Genomic DNA, 18,612 nt, shown 5'->3' with positions numbered 1-18,612 from the left:
AAGATAGAAGAACAGCGTTACCTATTCTCTGCCTTAATTAATTATATTCCTACACTGTCAAAAACAGAGTTGGCATCGTTACGGAGCTAGAAAATGATAGTACTACCTGATTTGTTGAATGATAGACAAGGATAGCAACATCAAAGTTGATCAAATACTGTCATTATAACGTGGACCTCACTATATCTGTATTATTTTCTGATTTTTGTATAATTATGAAAATGAGACCTTTTGCTGAGAATTTTGAACTTCAATAACAATTATTCATTTAATTTTGACAAACTAAATATTTAAAATAAATTTTTAAAATTAGAAATTAAAATTGTTTGAATTATTAATTGAATTAATAATAGATAAATTTACTTATATTCTTATTATTTTAAATAATATAATTTATAAAAATATTGAATAATTCAATAAATGATAAATTGATATTATTATAAATACTAATACAGAATATAAAATATTTAAATATATTCAATTATACATTTTGAATTTTATTCATCATTCATTATTTTAATTATATATTTTTTTATTTAAAAATTGATTGGTTGATAAATTATTTAGAAATTGAAAATTATTCACATTTGCAAATTAATTGGTTTATTTCAATTATTTATTGAAATAAATTTTCAATTGAATTACTAATCATTATAATTGAATTATTATTATTTTATTTTAAATAAATTAAGGTCTTATGAATAGAATAAATTATTAATAACAAAATTACACAGAAAAACATTTGATGAGTTTCAGGGAGATTTACCCATAATTAATCACTTTTCATATTTAATGGTAATGGTAGGAAAAATTTAATGTGAAATACGTGCACAAAGTTCGTTTGCTGCACTCAAGGAACCTTTATTCCGCACTCGCCTATGGCTCGTGCATAAACGTTTCTTTCTGTGCAGCAAACTGTCACTTTGCGCACTAGTTGCACAAATAACTATTGACGCATCATCACGTCTGAACTACTGGACTAATTAACTTGAAATTTTGCATATAGATTCTTAATTAACCAAGGATGGTTATAGGCCTATTTTCAATTATTCTTCAAAATTATATTACGTCAAGTTTTCAGTTTGTCAACTTTTGAAATTGATCCTTGCGGAGCACGGGTTTCTGCTAGTCTTTTATAAAACTGATATATTCTAATTTTCCTTACAACAAAGGAGAATGGTCTATTCACACTGATTTCTGAGATTCGAAGGATTACTACATGAAAAAGTGTAAAATGTATTTCTATATTAATTTAACTGTTAGATTTATTGTTAGAATTTAAATAACATACTAAACCCAAAGTAAGACGTATTCATTAGGCCGTCAATGACAGAACTAATTTCACGACGATGAACAGAAACTCTGCATTAACAATCAATGGCAGAGAACAATATATATGTCTAGTCCACTCAAACACAGGCTGGATGATTAATAAAAACTAGCAGGTAACCCGTGCTCCGCAAGGGTCTAATTTAAAACTTTACAAACTAAAAACTGATGTAATGAGAACTTGAAGAATTAAGAAAAACGTAAATGAAGAACCCATATGCAAAATTTCAAGTTAATAAGTCCAGTAGTTCAGACTTGATGATGCGTTATTCGTGAATTTCCTATCCCGTACGTGTAGATCTAATAAGCCAGTTTTTTCCTTTATTATAGTATAGATTGCAACTTTTTCGGAATTGATTAGTGAGAATATTAACAGCTTCACTAAAATAAACTTTACATCTCTTCCTTTTTTTCAATTTTGCGTACGATGATTCCTGAGCTAACTCTGAATTCAATCATTTGAAAACATACCTTCAACCCACATTCACCTGAATACTTACTTGTGTGCGGATGACAATGAAATCAACTTTTGACAACAAAAGCCAAGTTTGCGAGGGGAAAAATGAGGTCGTTCACATCACAAATGTGTTTAGACTGAAAACATTATTTACATCCTAAATCGATATTTTTTCAAGTTCTAATTCGACAAAGTAAAAATGACATACAATAGATGAACTTATTCATTTTCGAAATCGAGGTGACATTTTTATGACACTAGGTATGTCTACTTCCTAAAAACCGAAATTCACCTTATAATTTTCATCATGGAATTGATACTTGATGATGTGTTATAACAACTTCCACTTTCAATTATTGATTAAAACCTCTTCAAACATATACAGTTTTATCGTTATATTTCAGATCTTCCAAGTCTTTTCGCATACTATTTTTTTCGTTCTCTTTTTGAGGTCTATACTAGCAATTATTTAGACATAGAAATCAAATCTAAAATTCAGACAGCATTTATGCGAACAAATTATCTGCTTACACAATTTATTATTGTCCACAAGTACTGTGCAATATTATCGTTACATATAATATTGACAAAGTTTATTCAATAATAAAAATGCATTATGAAGCATTGGGTTGAAACCCACATTCGGTTCATGTTGTTTTGTTAGTTTTTATTATCTTTCTTATTTGCTGTATTGGACTCATACAGTGAATCCAGTAACCCAAATTTGTAATTACAATAAAAAATATTCAATTGTCACCAAAATTCCTTTGCAGCAAATTATTTAGTGCTCAAACATTGTGGTACGATTGTACTGGCATTAATTGACGGCAATGAATAATAACGCATTCCACCACATTGTGTACGCCCCAACTCTGAAAATAGGAGAAACTATAGCTTCACCACAACTACACACGGAATGGTTGTAGTTGCAAAAACGTCCGCGAGAGAGCAGCACCATCCGGAGGACAGAAGTCTGATCGATAAAGGGAAGATACAGCATCCACCAACACACGCTCCGGCTCCGCTACTACTCCATGATAACCTTGCTCCTCCTCATAGTCTTCTTATTTTTCTTCTCCACACTCTACAACCGATCCTCTACTATCTTTCTCACGCTACCGACTAGGCGCCCATCCCGCGCTCACTCACCTCTCCCTTGGTGCAGCTTCAGTGCCGCATCATCAGAGTGAAAGCCCTCCATCAAATACAGAGACCGAAAACCACCCTCACCATCCACCCTCTGTGGCAGCGCCGTCCACAACTACGATGGACCTTGCTAAAGTAGACTATACACTGCACGATTCCACTACAACCAACCTGAGTTACCCTATCAAATAGTTAGTGTAGAAATGCGTACACACGAAAAGTGGCTTCGTATAATATGTCATTGGTGTGTATACAAAGTAGACACAACATCAGACATTACTCGATTCCTATACTGAACTTGAAAAACCTTTTCAATTGAATTAATGCTAACAAGTAATAGTAGTTCTATGATTAGTAAACAGGGTAGACTACACTGCACAATAATATTCCTTTATGTGTACTACAACCAACCGAGGTTATCTATTTTATGCTATCAAACGACGTGGAAAGACAACTGAACAAGAAGTTGGTTCTTCTGTGATTGATGGTGATGAAGGTATTGTTCAATTCCTAATAATCTAAAGCTGGGTTTTCGTTTGTGCGTAAATGCCATCGTCGACCACGACAGGGTGATAATCTCAGATTGGGTAGATTTCAATTAGTCTAAATAACCTAAAAGATTAACTTCAATTATGTTTTAATAGGGGAGGATGAGTTTATACTTTTAAATGGCAATGTGTTGATATTATTAGAAATGGTTGATTCTTGAATAATAAACACCAATAATGAAAAGTTATTTGATCAGCTGTTTTAGCACACTTGAAATTTGGACAATTGTCAACAATGCTTGTCATCGTTGACTGCGGAAATTTACGCACAAAAGAAAATACACCTTTAGATCACATCGCAAATTTTAGAAAGTGTTCTGTGATTAGTGCATGTGTTTGTTGTTAACTCAATGCTACACCAATTTCTACAATGTACTGGGCACAATATTGCTATTGAGTAAAGGCTGTCGAATAGTGAAATAAAACTAAAAAATAACATGATAGGAATGACTTATCTCCACCATCGAGAAAACATAGGTACTAGAATGTGAATTATTACATTGTTTCTCTCTGTCTCTTTAGTAAGAGTTCTCATTAACTGATATACTTGGGTAAAGTATGCACTATCTCGGTATGAACTGAGATAGATCAGTTGTTGGTTTAAACTTGGAATATAGTACATTAAAATAAATACGACCATATGATCATCTGCGACCTTGATGTGATCCTAGATTAGCGATCAAATTGGTGCATACGGACCTCAGTGACAAGCGAGAAATGTATTTTCATAATAATATGGACTATACAGTTCATGACTTCAATAGTAAAAAAAGCCGAATCTTCATGAAGGATAGAGTAAAAAATTGCCAACCCCATCCATTAAATCCACAAAATTTTGCCCGAATCATTATTGTATTTAGGGAAACGACAAAAATACTGCAGGTACGTTAATGAGCGACAGAATCGTAATAAAAAGCAGGGCAGTAAGCTAGACGTGAAAGGCGCCATTAGATGGCATGTCAAAAGAAACGGGAAGCGAATGGGGGCGAGAAGGAAAAGGAGAAGGAGGAGGAAAAGCGGAGAGACGAACGATGAAAACAGTGAAAAGCGTCTGTCCGTCGAGCGTCCATTAATCACAGGCGCCTCAACAAGAAAGACGCATCCGTTCACCCAATAACTACTCTCCTCTCCTCCCCTCCATCCACTCTCACCATGACAAACTCCTGCAACATTTTCGAATTTTCCATTTTTCGCTAGCCTCTGACGTCAAGAATACAACGCCACACAAATGCCTAAAAAATATACACAGCTGCATTTTGTATGCCACATGCATCACATTCGAAAAAAAGTAAATTCGTATGGCTTTTGTTGGTGGGGAGTCCCTTGCGGGAAGGTCCCACCGCCTGAATATATAATTTAAGCCGTCAATGGGCCTTACGACTGTCATACTTCAGCCGGGACCGACAGTTTAACGTGCCCATCCGATAACACGGGAGTGATCTGGTTAAAAAACTTTTGGTATTGAGAGGGTTTGAACCCGGGATCTCTGTGCTGCTACGCAAGCACTCTATCCACTAGACCACGGATCACTCCGTTTTTATTTACTTTATCACATTCGAAACAGAATCGAGCAAGTTTGTTAAATAATGAGTATTTAGTTTTAAAAATACAAGGTTAAAGTCGAACTATTCTTTTTTTATATGCTTGTTGTTTCTGACAACATTTTTTTCTCGATGATTTCTACAATATTCTTAAACTGTGGTCAATAACAATCGAAAGTAGTATCGAGTTTTCAATTCTACAAAATTACTTTCTGTACTGTATTCTGGATTTAAGTCACTGGGCCCATTTTACCAAGGTACCAGGTAATGCCCGCTGAAGATAGGGACCAGGACCTTCAATAGCATCCGGAGTGTACAATAACTATACTCGCGTGTACCGTAAGTAGTGTTGAAAAGTAAAAGTTTGAGTGTACTCTGATATAGCTACTTTTTTAATATTGTAAACTTTATTGAAGATTTGTATGAGATATTCTGATTATCTAATTGATCTACTCTTCAACTAATATACAGTAATTGTGTGTTAGGAATCTTCTTGTACGAATTATCTCATGCAATTTCATATGAGTTATTGTAAACTTACGATTGCAATTTCATATGAATATTGTAAACTTACGATAAGGATTTCTATGAGGTTGATAAAGTTGACATGTATAAGAAATTTAAATAAGTGCTGTCATTTTTACTCATGCATTTCACAGGATATTAGTATATCAAGATTCAGGAGTGTCTTGATCATTCTAAAAATCTTCAAACTAGTAAAAAATTTTATTTTGAACGTAGGCTTAAAGAGAGAGCATGAAGACAAATCAATGAGGGAAAATAAATACACAGTTGCACAGGATACGAGATCTTGTAATGAGTTGTACGATGAAAGAGAGGAGAATAAATGGAATCGAGATGGAGATATTATGTGTAACGGGCGGAGATTAGCTTAATACCATTGATCGGGAAATGATGGCAATGTAGCTACTCTGGGTCTGCGTTGGGAGATGTAATTCCAACGCAAGGTTAGGTGAGTGAAGCTTGCCACTGATACACAACACAACACACCTCACGATAACTAAATGAGAAACACCAGAACAGGGTACAGAGTACAGCAGAGCAGAGCACGCCTCACGTATCAACTCTACTCACTCTCTTGTCAGCCAGCATCAGCTCTCCTCCTCCTCCTCCTCCTCATCGTCAACCACGTCATCCAATTATTTCACCTGAAACAAAGCAAATCATACAATCAATATCACGCCATATGACCTACAACATCGCCAACGCCTATACGACAACATTGCAATATCACACACTCGCGCACCATGCATACAAAATTAACTCACATCCCAAATCTGACCTTTGAGTGAAGTGCACTTGTTAATCGGCTTAAAATAGGAGTGTGTAATTGAAAAGTATCAAGTGCATTTTGTATTAGCAGAGTAAAACTATGACCGAGTAATAAACTAATGAGAGCTTCAAGTGCGTTACTTGATTAATAGCTGTGATCAAGTTGAGTGATTATCCGCTTGAATTAGAAGTGATAGAAAAACTGGCAATATAAGTGATAGCATTGATTAACTAAACATGTTAGATCTGTGGTAATACTTTTTAATGTGATTAGTGGAATGATTGCACTATCAAAAGCCTTTGTGTCAATAATAATCACTATTGAATTGATTTATTCAGCCGATAACCAGCATTATATACTATGCAAGTGGAATCATATAGTAGAGAATTAAATAATAACATTTAACAACTAAGTTTTGAAGTGTTGGAGAGGTAGAGTAATACTGAAAATAATCACTATTAATTGCAAATTCAATTATTGTTCATTTCAGATTATTTTCCTTTTGACTATATTATAATTCAAAATAGGATGTCCAAATTGAGGGGGAAAGATTAGCTTTTATCATTCCTAAAATTAAGAATGGATGTCATTCTTAAAATTCTCAATAGTGTTTAAAGTGAGAGGAGTGAATGGATTAACCCGATGGTAAACATGGTATCTAAGCGCCCGGTAATCACGTTTAACACATGTCAATCACATCAGACTACTAATCAGTAGAGAACTCAACTTACTCAACTTACTCGTAAACGATCAAAAACGATTGATCCTTCATTATTCTCATTTCTCACCCGCAAACTGATGTATATTACACTTGGCAAACGATCAACATAACTAAGAGAAATTTACTAGTGAAAATCTTCCGATTTCATCATATATAACCTATATATTATTAAACAACTAATCGGCGGGCTCGCCTCGCTCGCCTTATCCGTCTAACTTATCCGCCACCTTATCGTCCAGGCTGAATCATCTGGAGATGAGAACAGCAGACTCGCTTCGCTCACATGCATTCTTCATTTGACCAGAGATGAACAGCAATAGTTTCTGTTTCTCCATGATTTTAGTTTGTTTCCTCCCGTCAAATAGGCAAAAAATCTGGTGTGGCGCACTCACACAACTTTCCTTGCCGTTATGAAAATTGATCACCTGACGCTAGTGTTCCCGCGCATCTCAAGTCTACTACTTTTCAAAGATCTGAGCCAGCTGGTGACAGGACAATAACGCTAGAAACACAAGAGGTCTGCTATCTCTTCATAGTGAATGATTTAATAGAATCAACAGTTGACAACCGTTTGCAATTGAAATAATCACTTTTTCTCGAGCTTATTTTCAATTTTAGGTAAAAATGTTACTGAACATTAATTGTAGAGATTTTCGTGCTCAATCTTTTCCACTCGAAATTTTTCGTTTAATTGTATCTGAAGCCTGATAATTGAGAATCTAAAATCAAACTTTGCATAGATCCTGAAAGCTCCTGAAATTTTTACAGATATGGGAATTGTGGCAGTTGATATAGCTTATCAATGACTATTTTAGGTATAAATTAGATCAAAATCGTTGGAGCCATTTTCGAGAAAATCGCGAAAAACCCTGTTTTTGACAACATTTTCACTATTTTAGCCGCCATCTTGAATCGCATTTGATCGAAATTGTTCGTGTCGGATCCTTATAGTGTAAGGACCTTAAGTTCCAAATTTCAAGTCAATCCGTTAATTGGGAGATGAGATATCGTGTACACAGTCACACATACACTCACAGACTCACACAGACACATACATTCACAGACTCACACACACACACACACACACACACACACACACACACACACCAATACCCAAGAACCACTTTTTGGGACTCAGGAAACCTTGAAACGTAGGCTATAGAAATTTAGAAATTGGGGTACCTGAATTTTTTTCGGAAAGCAATTCTTTCCTTACCTATGGTAATAGGGCAAGGAAAGTAAAAAATTGTTAGACCTGGCTGATTCTCTGTACAAAATATGAACGTTTCCTATCAATCAGTTTCGAAAACGTTTATATAAACTTTGTGTAGTTTATAGTAACTATGTAACTATGGGTATTATACTATTTAGCTTGAAAAATGTCTGTCCATTTTGAATATGAATAACAATTTTGACAATTTACAATTTCATGGAAATGTGCCTACATAGGTATATCTATGTGAGTAGGCAATTAACATTTCCCACTTAAAGTGATTAAGATGTGAGTACTATTGATTTTCAGTCTAGTTCTTTGAAACAAATAATGTACAGAACTTACAAAAAATGCATTTTAACCTTTCAAGTTTAAATCTACCTGAAAAATTTAGAAAAATCCATTGAAAAACTGTAGAGGAGGAACCTTCAAAAATAGCACTGCAATTATTCAAACAGAACTTGTATATCAAGTTTAGACTTTCAAGCACATTATCAAGTCATCCCTGAAAAACCTTCGGCAGAAACTTAAAGCTTTCTCTAGACTCCAGCTCTGTAGAACCTCTGTTCTAACAGATCTAGATGTTTTCTGTTCATTTGCTCTCGAAAAAACTGGAAACGAAAAAACTCTGGTAAAACGCCGATATTGGAAATATTTTTGGCGTCATTTCCTAGAACACTCAATACAACATTTCTACTGTAAAGTTGAACTACTGTACCAGATTTCAAACTGTTCTGTCAATCAATTCTCATAAATCTCATAAGCAGACAACGCCGATTTTGGGCGTATTTTCGGCGAAATTTTGAAGTCCTTCCAACAGAATATTCCTAGAGCCTGGCTGAATCTGAACCAAATTTGAACATTTGGTTATCTGTTCATTTGCTCTTGATGAAGCTGAGAAAATGAAATGAACGCTGGAAAAAACCCGATTTTAGGAATATCTTTGGCTTATTATGTCCTTTAACAACAACACTATGCTTCAACACAACATTATACAACATAGTACACCTTACCTAAACCTATGTACTAAATTTGAACATTCTCTTTCTAACAGTTCTTGAAAATGTAAGAAAACGCTCGGGAACGCAGTAAAAGCGCCTATCTTTGACGTAATTCTGAAGTCCTCTCAAGACAAAATTTCGAAACCCTGCCTCAACTTTTTACCAAGTTTGAACATTTTCTCCCAATTCTTGAAAGCCTAGAAAACGCAGGAAAACGCTCAAAAACCGACGATTTTGGGCAGATCTTTCAATACTACATTTTTATTTTCATACATTTTTTGACAATTTTTTTTTTATTCAACGATAGACTGCTATCTAGTCTATGGACTAATGAGCAACTTTTTTCTGTCCTATAATACTAATAAATACTTCATACTAGAGAATCCTCCATAGGGTCTCCTATTCAAATACTAATATTAGTACACTGCTTATGACTGTAGGCTACTGACTGCACCAAATTTGAAAATTTTTGTCGCCAACTAATTATTAGTTCTTGAAAAAGCTGAGAAGACACAGAAAACGTAGATTTTGGCCACATATTTGGATTTTCAGTGCGCCTATGAATGGCCAACTGAACATGCATAACAAATTTGAACGTATTAGATTTTATGTTGTTTTTATGAGTGAGTAGATTCGTTCAAACAACGCTTTTATAAATAAAGTAAAAAAAAGAAATACTTTTCTGAGGTCAGTGAATTCCTTCAAAACTATTCCAATAATGTGTGCATCAATGAAATGTAAAGAATATAAAACTTCTCCAGAGTATTTTAGATTAAACATAAGCTCGATCACTTCAAGTTGGAGTGAATTTTCTTATAAAATGAACTTTTGAAGATTGAACGAGTAACTGTAGCAATGAAATAAGATTATGAAGCAGTATAACAGTAAAGAGCAAGAAAAGTCAGTCTCTATAACTATAGTTTATTGACTGCATTCCGTAAGCTGGCTGGCTTGTTGAAAAATACTTGAATGCTGGTTGAAGAATGGTTATATCTTTTCATCTTCTTAATTACATTCCAATGGAAAGGAAACGCAAAACATTTTTCTTCGATCCTCCAACGCAAACTTCAAATAACTCACAAAAACGTCAGTTTGTAGAGATCTCATTTTTCTCAGAGTCTTTTTCAATAAAGTTTGTTCAATTCAAAGGCAGAAGGTAGAAGTGGAATTGGCGAGTGAGAAAAACTTTCTCAGTTTCTTGAACCATTATTTTCTTATCGTAGAATACCCTTACTTTTTGGGATAGTAGTGGTACAGAAAATAAAAAATATGGGGAATGATTCTAAGTTAATGAAAAGATACGAAGTTGATGATTGGTTACTAATCAAGGTGAAATACCATAGGAAACAATAGTATTCGTTCAAACAACATTTTTATAATTTGGGTATTTAACGCACGACACAAGTGAGCGAGCGTAGCGAGTAAAAACACGTGTCTTAAAACATATCATGAGTGCTTCAAACACCACATAAAACTGTTGTAGACAGTAGACTATACACTATTTTATATACGACCACTCAAGCAAAGTATCACATTGCTGACTTGTTGTAAGGGTAGCAATCAACCAACTAGCCTATATGATAAAATGATTGAAATAACAATAGAACTAAACTGAAAACTTGTCGTAATAAAAACTTGAAATACTGAAAAAAGACAAACTAGAAACTTGACGAATTGAAAACTTAATAAACTGGAACCTTGAAGTAATAAAGATTTGACGTACTCAAACGAAATGAGAACTTGTCAAACTGAATACTTGATTTAATGGAAACTTGGCAAACTGAAATCTGCTGCCAGAATCGTAGCATAATGTTAATAATATTATAGTATAGTTTTGAAATTTCATTGCGAAAAGGTCCATGTTGATTGATTGATTGTGATACGGTTTAATGTACACATTATAACATAGTGTTGGATAAAAAATATAACACAGAATTATCGAATACTTAATTATTATGTAACATAGAATTGATAATACCATAGAATTTAATACTAGAGTAATATTAATTAGTAAATACCTGTATTATAAATCAGAAATACAGTCACGAGAAAAATGTCGGTCTTCCTCACGCCTTTTCAACCTTTTTCCCGTAAAGCATCAATAAAAAATATAATGCAATTAGTTATAATTTATTGTAAGATCAATGATTGATTTAATATTATTTATAGAAGATTTCAAAAAAAATCAATGATCATTATTATTTGATAATCAAAAACAAATGATTTCGAAAACAATCACAATAATTTCACATTCACTAACATAACTATATTCACAATAATTTCACTAACAGTTTTATGAACATTTCGTAACTAAGTAAGAGAATGTGAATTGTTCACATTTCATTGATCAATCACGCACGTCCACTTCAATTCTAGTGCCACTTGAAAAAAGGATAAACCTCTTCACCTCAACTACTTGAAATACCCATAAGAACACATTCTAATAATCTATTAAATTAGATTTATTCGATTTTACTGATATTATATCATGCGATTGTTCAACATTGTAACTAATGCAAGAATATTTTTATTCTATATTGATTTTATTAATGTATTCTTGAGTCTTTTAAATCTAGTTCTATGTGGAGAAAATCAGTCAATTTTAGGTACAATAAATTTGTAATCTGGAAAAGAAGGCTTGCATTCGATATTAAATTTCGGCAAAATATTCATTTTTAGAGATTTGGACCAATGAGACAATTCAAAAATTATCTTGAATGTTCAAATACCTCAACCACTCTTGTAATTTATGGCAATATTACCATTTTAGGATAAGGAAAGCTGTGAGAGCAGAATCTCCAAACAAGGGTGCACAATTCTCAAACAATCAAAACTGTATGAAGCAATCAGTGCCATTTGTTCAACAAACATGACGAATCGTAGCGTTGGTAACTGATTCTAAGCCAACAATGAATAATTATTGTAAACAACAGGTGATTGTGCCAAAGACTGAGAGATGAAACGCATAGAACTATTATATGAGTATGCGTATATCAACATAGGGTGTTACAACCCTTCAGTAGAGCTTGCATTGAAAAACGACAACGACCAGCAGAAAACAATAGTCAGCCACAAACTACGATCACATTCATAAGCCTTCAGATTAATTATTACAGGTACAGAGAGACACATCTCTGTCGAATTTGTCTCAGCAGCAGCAACAACAGCAGAAAGAGTGATGATAAATGAATGGGGATTGCTGGCAGTGAAGAGGAGTGAGAGTGAACGAAGAACCAAGAAGAAGAGGAAGAAAAGGAAAAAGGAGAAGAGATGAATAGCAGAAGGAATGATGGCGGGAAGCGCCGACGGAGAGGAGCGACTTTCAAACAGCCAATCACAGAGCTGATTCTCCCTCCACACCAACTAAGCATTGGGAAGATGAGAGGGAAAAGGAAGAGAAACGAAGTATGAGTGCGTATGACAGAGAGGGACAGTGTGAGGGAGAAAATACTACAACCAGCTGTATGCTTTTTGGGCTTGTGCGGGTACGGTGTGGTGCCCTTCCCATTACTACTCGATTACTTCATACCTAATACGATATCATAGCTTTACTATCAGACTTTGTACTACAAAGAAGTAAAATCCCGCTCAGACTCCACAAGGTGAGAGTATATTTAATGAGGAGAGAGAAATTAGTTAAGGATACAAAGAGAAAAGAAAACAACATTAGGGTAGAGGGTAAATTGAAGTGACAGAGAACCAATGAGTGTAAAGAATAAAAGAGCAAGGAAAACGTAGGTAGAGTATTAAATTTACCTATTTATGCAGATTGAAATTGAAATTATCTTTATTCTTCTTCTTAGAAAGTACAAACAATAAACAATATACAATATAAATACATATAAAAAACTTGAAGAAGGTTCCTCACATGGTCAAAGCCTGATAAATATGTTCTGCTCAGATAAATATAGTGTTGGTTTGTATTTAGTTGGTTTGGATATTTATTTTATGAAGCTAAAAAAGCAGACTAACCAATGGGGTTTCAAAGTATGAACCTAAGAATTATTATTGAATGATATGAGCTTGGAAACCAATTCGATTATGATAATAAAATAATTATTATTAAACGAAAATCCAAAGTTAAATACTGTGAATCATCCAGAAGACTTCTGCTACTGCAAATATTGACAATAGATGGAAATTCGATGAGAGCTACTATCCAAAAATTATTTGCCATCCCGGGCAAAATAGTAGTCTAGTTACTTTTATTAGTAGCTCTCATCGAATTACCATCTAGCCGTTAACCCTGTTGTCAATATTTGCAGTAGCAGAGGTCTTCGGGGTGGTTTACAGCATTTGAATTTGGATTTTCGTTTAATAATTATTTATCGATTAGAATTTGAAACGAATGCGATTACTCATAATAAAATTTAAGTTTGAAAGTAAAAAAGTCTATTCTTGGGAGGCGATATGTTTTTCTCACAAATACTTGAACGAGCACGAAGTACAGAGATAAGCACCAGTGAGAAAATACAGTTGATGAAGAATTCAATCGAGAAAGAGTGGATTCAAAGGAACTAAAAACAAGACTGAGAAATAAAGTGAGGAACAGAAAGGAAAAATAAAATAATACGAGGATTGGAGAAGAAGAAAAATTGAGTGTAATGGATAAGAAAAAACTGGGATTGAGAGAGAGAGGGTTATCGAAGTGAGAAGGAGAAGAAATGTAAACGAGGTTTAATAATCGTCGATATAAATCATTTCTGTCAAATGTCGGGAAAACGTATTTTTGTTTGTCAAAAACGGAGGGAAAGAGATGAGAGTGAGAGGCAAATTGGACAGATGGAAATCTGAGTTTTTGAAATGGCTTTGATTGAGTGGGCAGTGTACAGCAAGTGGTTATTTACACATATCAATCGATCTCAGGCACGTAAACAGAGTGCTGCTTACCTCTAACCAAAAATTGCCAATAGGACACTTACTACTGTATATCATATAGTTTTTTATAATACATTTTTCGTTTAAAAAATACTTTCACTCCAAATGAATTAAAGTAAAGTTCTATTGAATAGTATTTTTGATTCAGCTGAACAAAATTTGAATGGGAGAATTGGAGAACCAACAAGAACAGGTAAGAAGGAAAAATGATTTCTGTGTAATTGTACTGAAGCGACTACTCTTGGTGAGTATGGTGTCTGGTGTAACAACCGCAACTATTTCAATTTACTCACAACACACAAAAATACAATGAGAAAATGCAATATACAACAAAACAATAGCAGTAACAATGATATTAACACATTAAAGACAATATTGTTAAACTGGTGTGTTATGGAAGAAAGAGGGGGAGAATACCTTGCAAACTATGGTTTCCCATGTAATAGGCAGGTAAGGTAAAACTGAAAGGGAAGGGTGTGTGATAGGAAAGTGAAAGAAGGTAGTTAGAACTACATCAACAATTTTCAAATTGTTATTGTGAAAATTAAAAGCTGTCTTATAAAAAAATAGTTTTCAATTTCAAAAAATGTACATTTGGTTTTAGTTTTTCAACTAAAATCTAGTAACTGAAAAAATCGAGAGCTGTAGAATGATAAACTTTTTTATTTGCACTTACACAGTTGACTTATCGACAATATTATAGATTAAGACTTAGTTTCCAATCTGGTTTATTATGGCATGGCGTACCAGGGGTCTACGTTGTTGCTAGTCGAAGAGTGGCTCTTTGATGAGGTCCTTGGCAAATTCTATTTGGTTCAATAATCATGTGAATTTACTATAGTGTGATTCAAGTTATAAAGTTAGCACCTGATTAACATTATTGTTGCTATCCTGGTCTTTCATTAGACAAAGCAGATAATCTGTCCTTTTCTACCTCCGCACTTTTTTCCATATTGTTTTTGGACCATAGTAGAAATATATTATAAATTACTATAATATTTAAATTCAATTATAAAAATGTATTATTAAATCATTGAAAAATATGTTTTCTTGCCAAATGACAAATATAACTGATCATTATTAACAAGAGTGAACAATTAATTCGCACCAGATATACGGGATGACTTAAATCGTGCTTTCTACTATGGCGGGCAGTGGAAACGCAGAGAATCGGCAACTCTGTAATCCAATGATTTTCATCGAATTTAAAACGTGAATCTCACTATAGAAAAATCCTGATCTGCCCAATAGCTTCATAATTTCAAATGCATGCAAACCTTTCCATGTAAAGTTTATAAATCAAGAATGGGAATTCGAATTAAATAAAAAGAGCTGAATTCCAATAATATGGTGGGTTTGATATTAGGAGACGGAAAATCGTGATCAAAACTTTATCAATTTCAAGAATTTTCAATTTTAATTGAATTTTCAAGTTGAGAGTTCCGTTAGAATAGAGAATTCACAAGTAAAAAAAAAACAGAGCTGAAACCCAAAATTAAGAGTGTTCAAAATATTAGTAGTAAAATTTAGTTCAAACTTATTTTAGTATTTCTCATAAATAATAGCAATGCTTCCAATTTAGCCAATAAAGACAGTTTGCAGTGGATCTCACTATACGTAGTATAATCGATGTACTGTACTCGATTGCACTGTCCTGCAAAAACTGCTCAGCAATTAATGCTGCGTTACTCTATAATGCCGTTTATAGCAAGACATCAACTTCGAATTCAAGCTACGATCAAAGAAGAAATCCACGAGTGAAACTCAGAGCTGAATCCCAAAATTTGGAGGGAAGATGGTAGACTTCTGAGAAACACTAAAAAACTTATTCTTCTTCCAGAGGGGTGGCTGCCTAAATGCATCCAAGGTCACAGGATTTGACCTGGTAGAGGAAGATAAAGAAAAAACCGACTCCTGGGGTAAACGAGATAAAGGCCAGGGTAGCCGATCCAGACGGAGGAAGAGCTTCTTTCTCACTCGGAATTCGACGGTCTTTGTCCTGACTGCAGGCTGCAAGCCAGGTAGAGCTATGCTGCCAACCAAGAGAATTTTTATTTTGGAAGCAAACTACACAATACGAGTACGCCCACTGTGGAGCCTCCCTTCAAATTCTAGGAAAATCAAAAGATAAACTCTCTAGTCTGAGAGAAAGTACACTTCAGGAATTTCTGTTTCAAGATCAGCTGTCTGAAAAAGTAGAGTCTAGTTTGCACTATGCAGGTTCGAAGTATTCAAGATACAGCCTACTAACATTTTTATAGCTGATTAGATCAATTTAAAATTCATACACATACTAACTCATTGAGTTTTCAACGTTGACTTTGATACCTAATAGAGAAAGAAACCTAACATTCATGACCAAATTTATGAACGATTCTCAAGATTGAGTTTAACTGAGAATTTTTTTCTAACAGCCCATTTACATAAAATATACAGAAAAAACTATAGGATTTCAGTATCTGGTTGCTAGACAACAAGCAAGCCAATAATTATTGATTTTCGAAATAGTTTATGAATACCGCGCATAAGTGACAATGTACAAAATTCTCCTCCATCCACCACTTTTTTCAACATATCAAGTGGACAAAATGCAATGGATTTATAAATGGATACATGAATATAGGAGTGCTTAATTATAAAAATAGTGTAACGTTCAATGATGGAATAAGATTGTACAAAGCTTTGCAAGTTGTAAAATGAAAATACAATTATGGTACATTCATTGTGGCACGACTGTGGCATACTTGTGCGCTAGACGACAATTGTTATAAAAAACAGAATTATATTTACATGATATAAACAATAAAAAAAATCCAAATGTCAGAGAAGTCTCAATCAACTTGAAATAATGAACTAATATTCTTTATAAATAGAATAAAAATTGAAAATACAATGCGGTGGTTAATAGTGGTTATGGAAAAATAAAGATCACCAACATGATAAATTATTGTTTTTTTATTAGGATCTAAATTTTTAGTAGGTTATAGGTGAACCTGAATGTAGAGAAAAAAAACTTGTGATTAAATAATTCAAAAAGGGTACTGAGATTTTTATTTTTCTTTCTATTTTTACTAGAAGTAGCCCCATACAAAAAAAGAGATAAAGCGTAAATAGTATGAATTAATATATCATACAAAACTGTACTAAAAATTAAAATTTCTTCTGCGCTGCCAACAAAAGAGGAGCCTTGAGTGTTGGCAGTGAAACGCAGGATACCACTCCAATATGAATAAAATTTTGCTTACATTGTCTGCCTGTATGTAACGTGATTACGGCCAAACGCGTTAATAGAATTCGATGAGATTTGGTGGGAATATTCCTTTTTCAACTGCGCGTCGATGTATACACAAGGTTTTTTGAAATTTTGAATTTTAAGGATAATATGAAAAAAAGGACTCCATACTCTGATATCACTATAATTATAAATCATCTACTTTGAAGATAGGATCAATCAGACTATAGAATTATTCATAATCAATCAGCTGACAAGTGATAAAATAATCATTGCATGCATTACACAGATGTCTGACCGTGTCTATTTCTATAAGGTAGGGTTTCAATATTTTTATGATGCTTGCCCATCAGTATCAATATTCTCTCATTTGAAAACAAATTAATTAAATACGGTAGGGGATTAAAAATAGAATAAAAAATGATTAATTGAACTGAATAATGCCGAAGAAATTATAATATTCTTTATTGAAAAAAATAATTTCAAAATAGTTGAGAAATATTTTTCTATCAGATGGAAAGATTATCACGAAACTGGATAAATCATCATATGGGATACAAATTCACACGTGAACTGTGTTTATTAACAAAAGTGAGTTTTTGATCTAGGAGAAAACAAATAACAGTTTTTAAGAGTAACTTATGATTCAACTGTGGATTGTGATTCAACTGAATCAACTAGAACAGGTGACATCAGATATTTGTGGATGAGAAAACTGCGTGAGGTCTACTGTTTCACTGTTACAGGTCTACTGTTTTACTATTCTACTGTTTTTACTTTTTTATAAAAATGAAAATAATAAGCTAAACCAGATGTTTTGTAACCTGTTGGAATAATAAAAAGAATAATAGATTTGGATAGCTGTAAATAAAAAGATCTGAATATAGTGTGCTAGTCTTTTTAGTCTCAAAATTTTATAGTTTTTTCAAAGTTTGGACTTTAATAATGTTTCTTGTTTGCAATTGATTTGATTCATTTAAGAAGTATTTTTAAACTGAACAATTTTTTTTTGATTCGGATTGTAAGTTGAAATGTGTAAACAATATAAATGCTCAAAGAACATGTAATATTGCCACCTTATATTTGGAACATAGTAAGGGGAGTACACCATAATGGAGCACAACAAAGCCATACTCCATTCAGTCACTAAAGGGCTACAATATAATCACTAACATAATCAACATTGTTTTGTCGCAGACTATAGTCATAGTCACAGACAAGAAGTCTGTTGGAACTTTACGTGTTATTTGTT

This window comes from Nilaparvata lugens, chromosome 6, assembly GCF_014356525.2.
Source record: "Nilaparvata lugens isolate BPH chromosome 6, ASM1435652v1, whole genome shotgun sequence".
NCBI classification, from domain to species: Eukaryota; Metazoa; Arthropoda; class Insecta; order Hemiptera; family Delphacidae; genus Nilaparvata; species Nilaparvata lugens.
The sequence above is the reverse complement of the archived record's forward strand: the minus strand, read 5'-3'. Positions refer to the sequence as shown.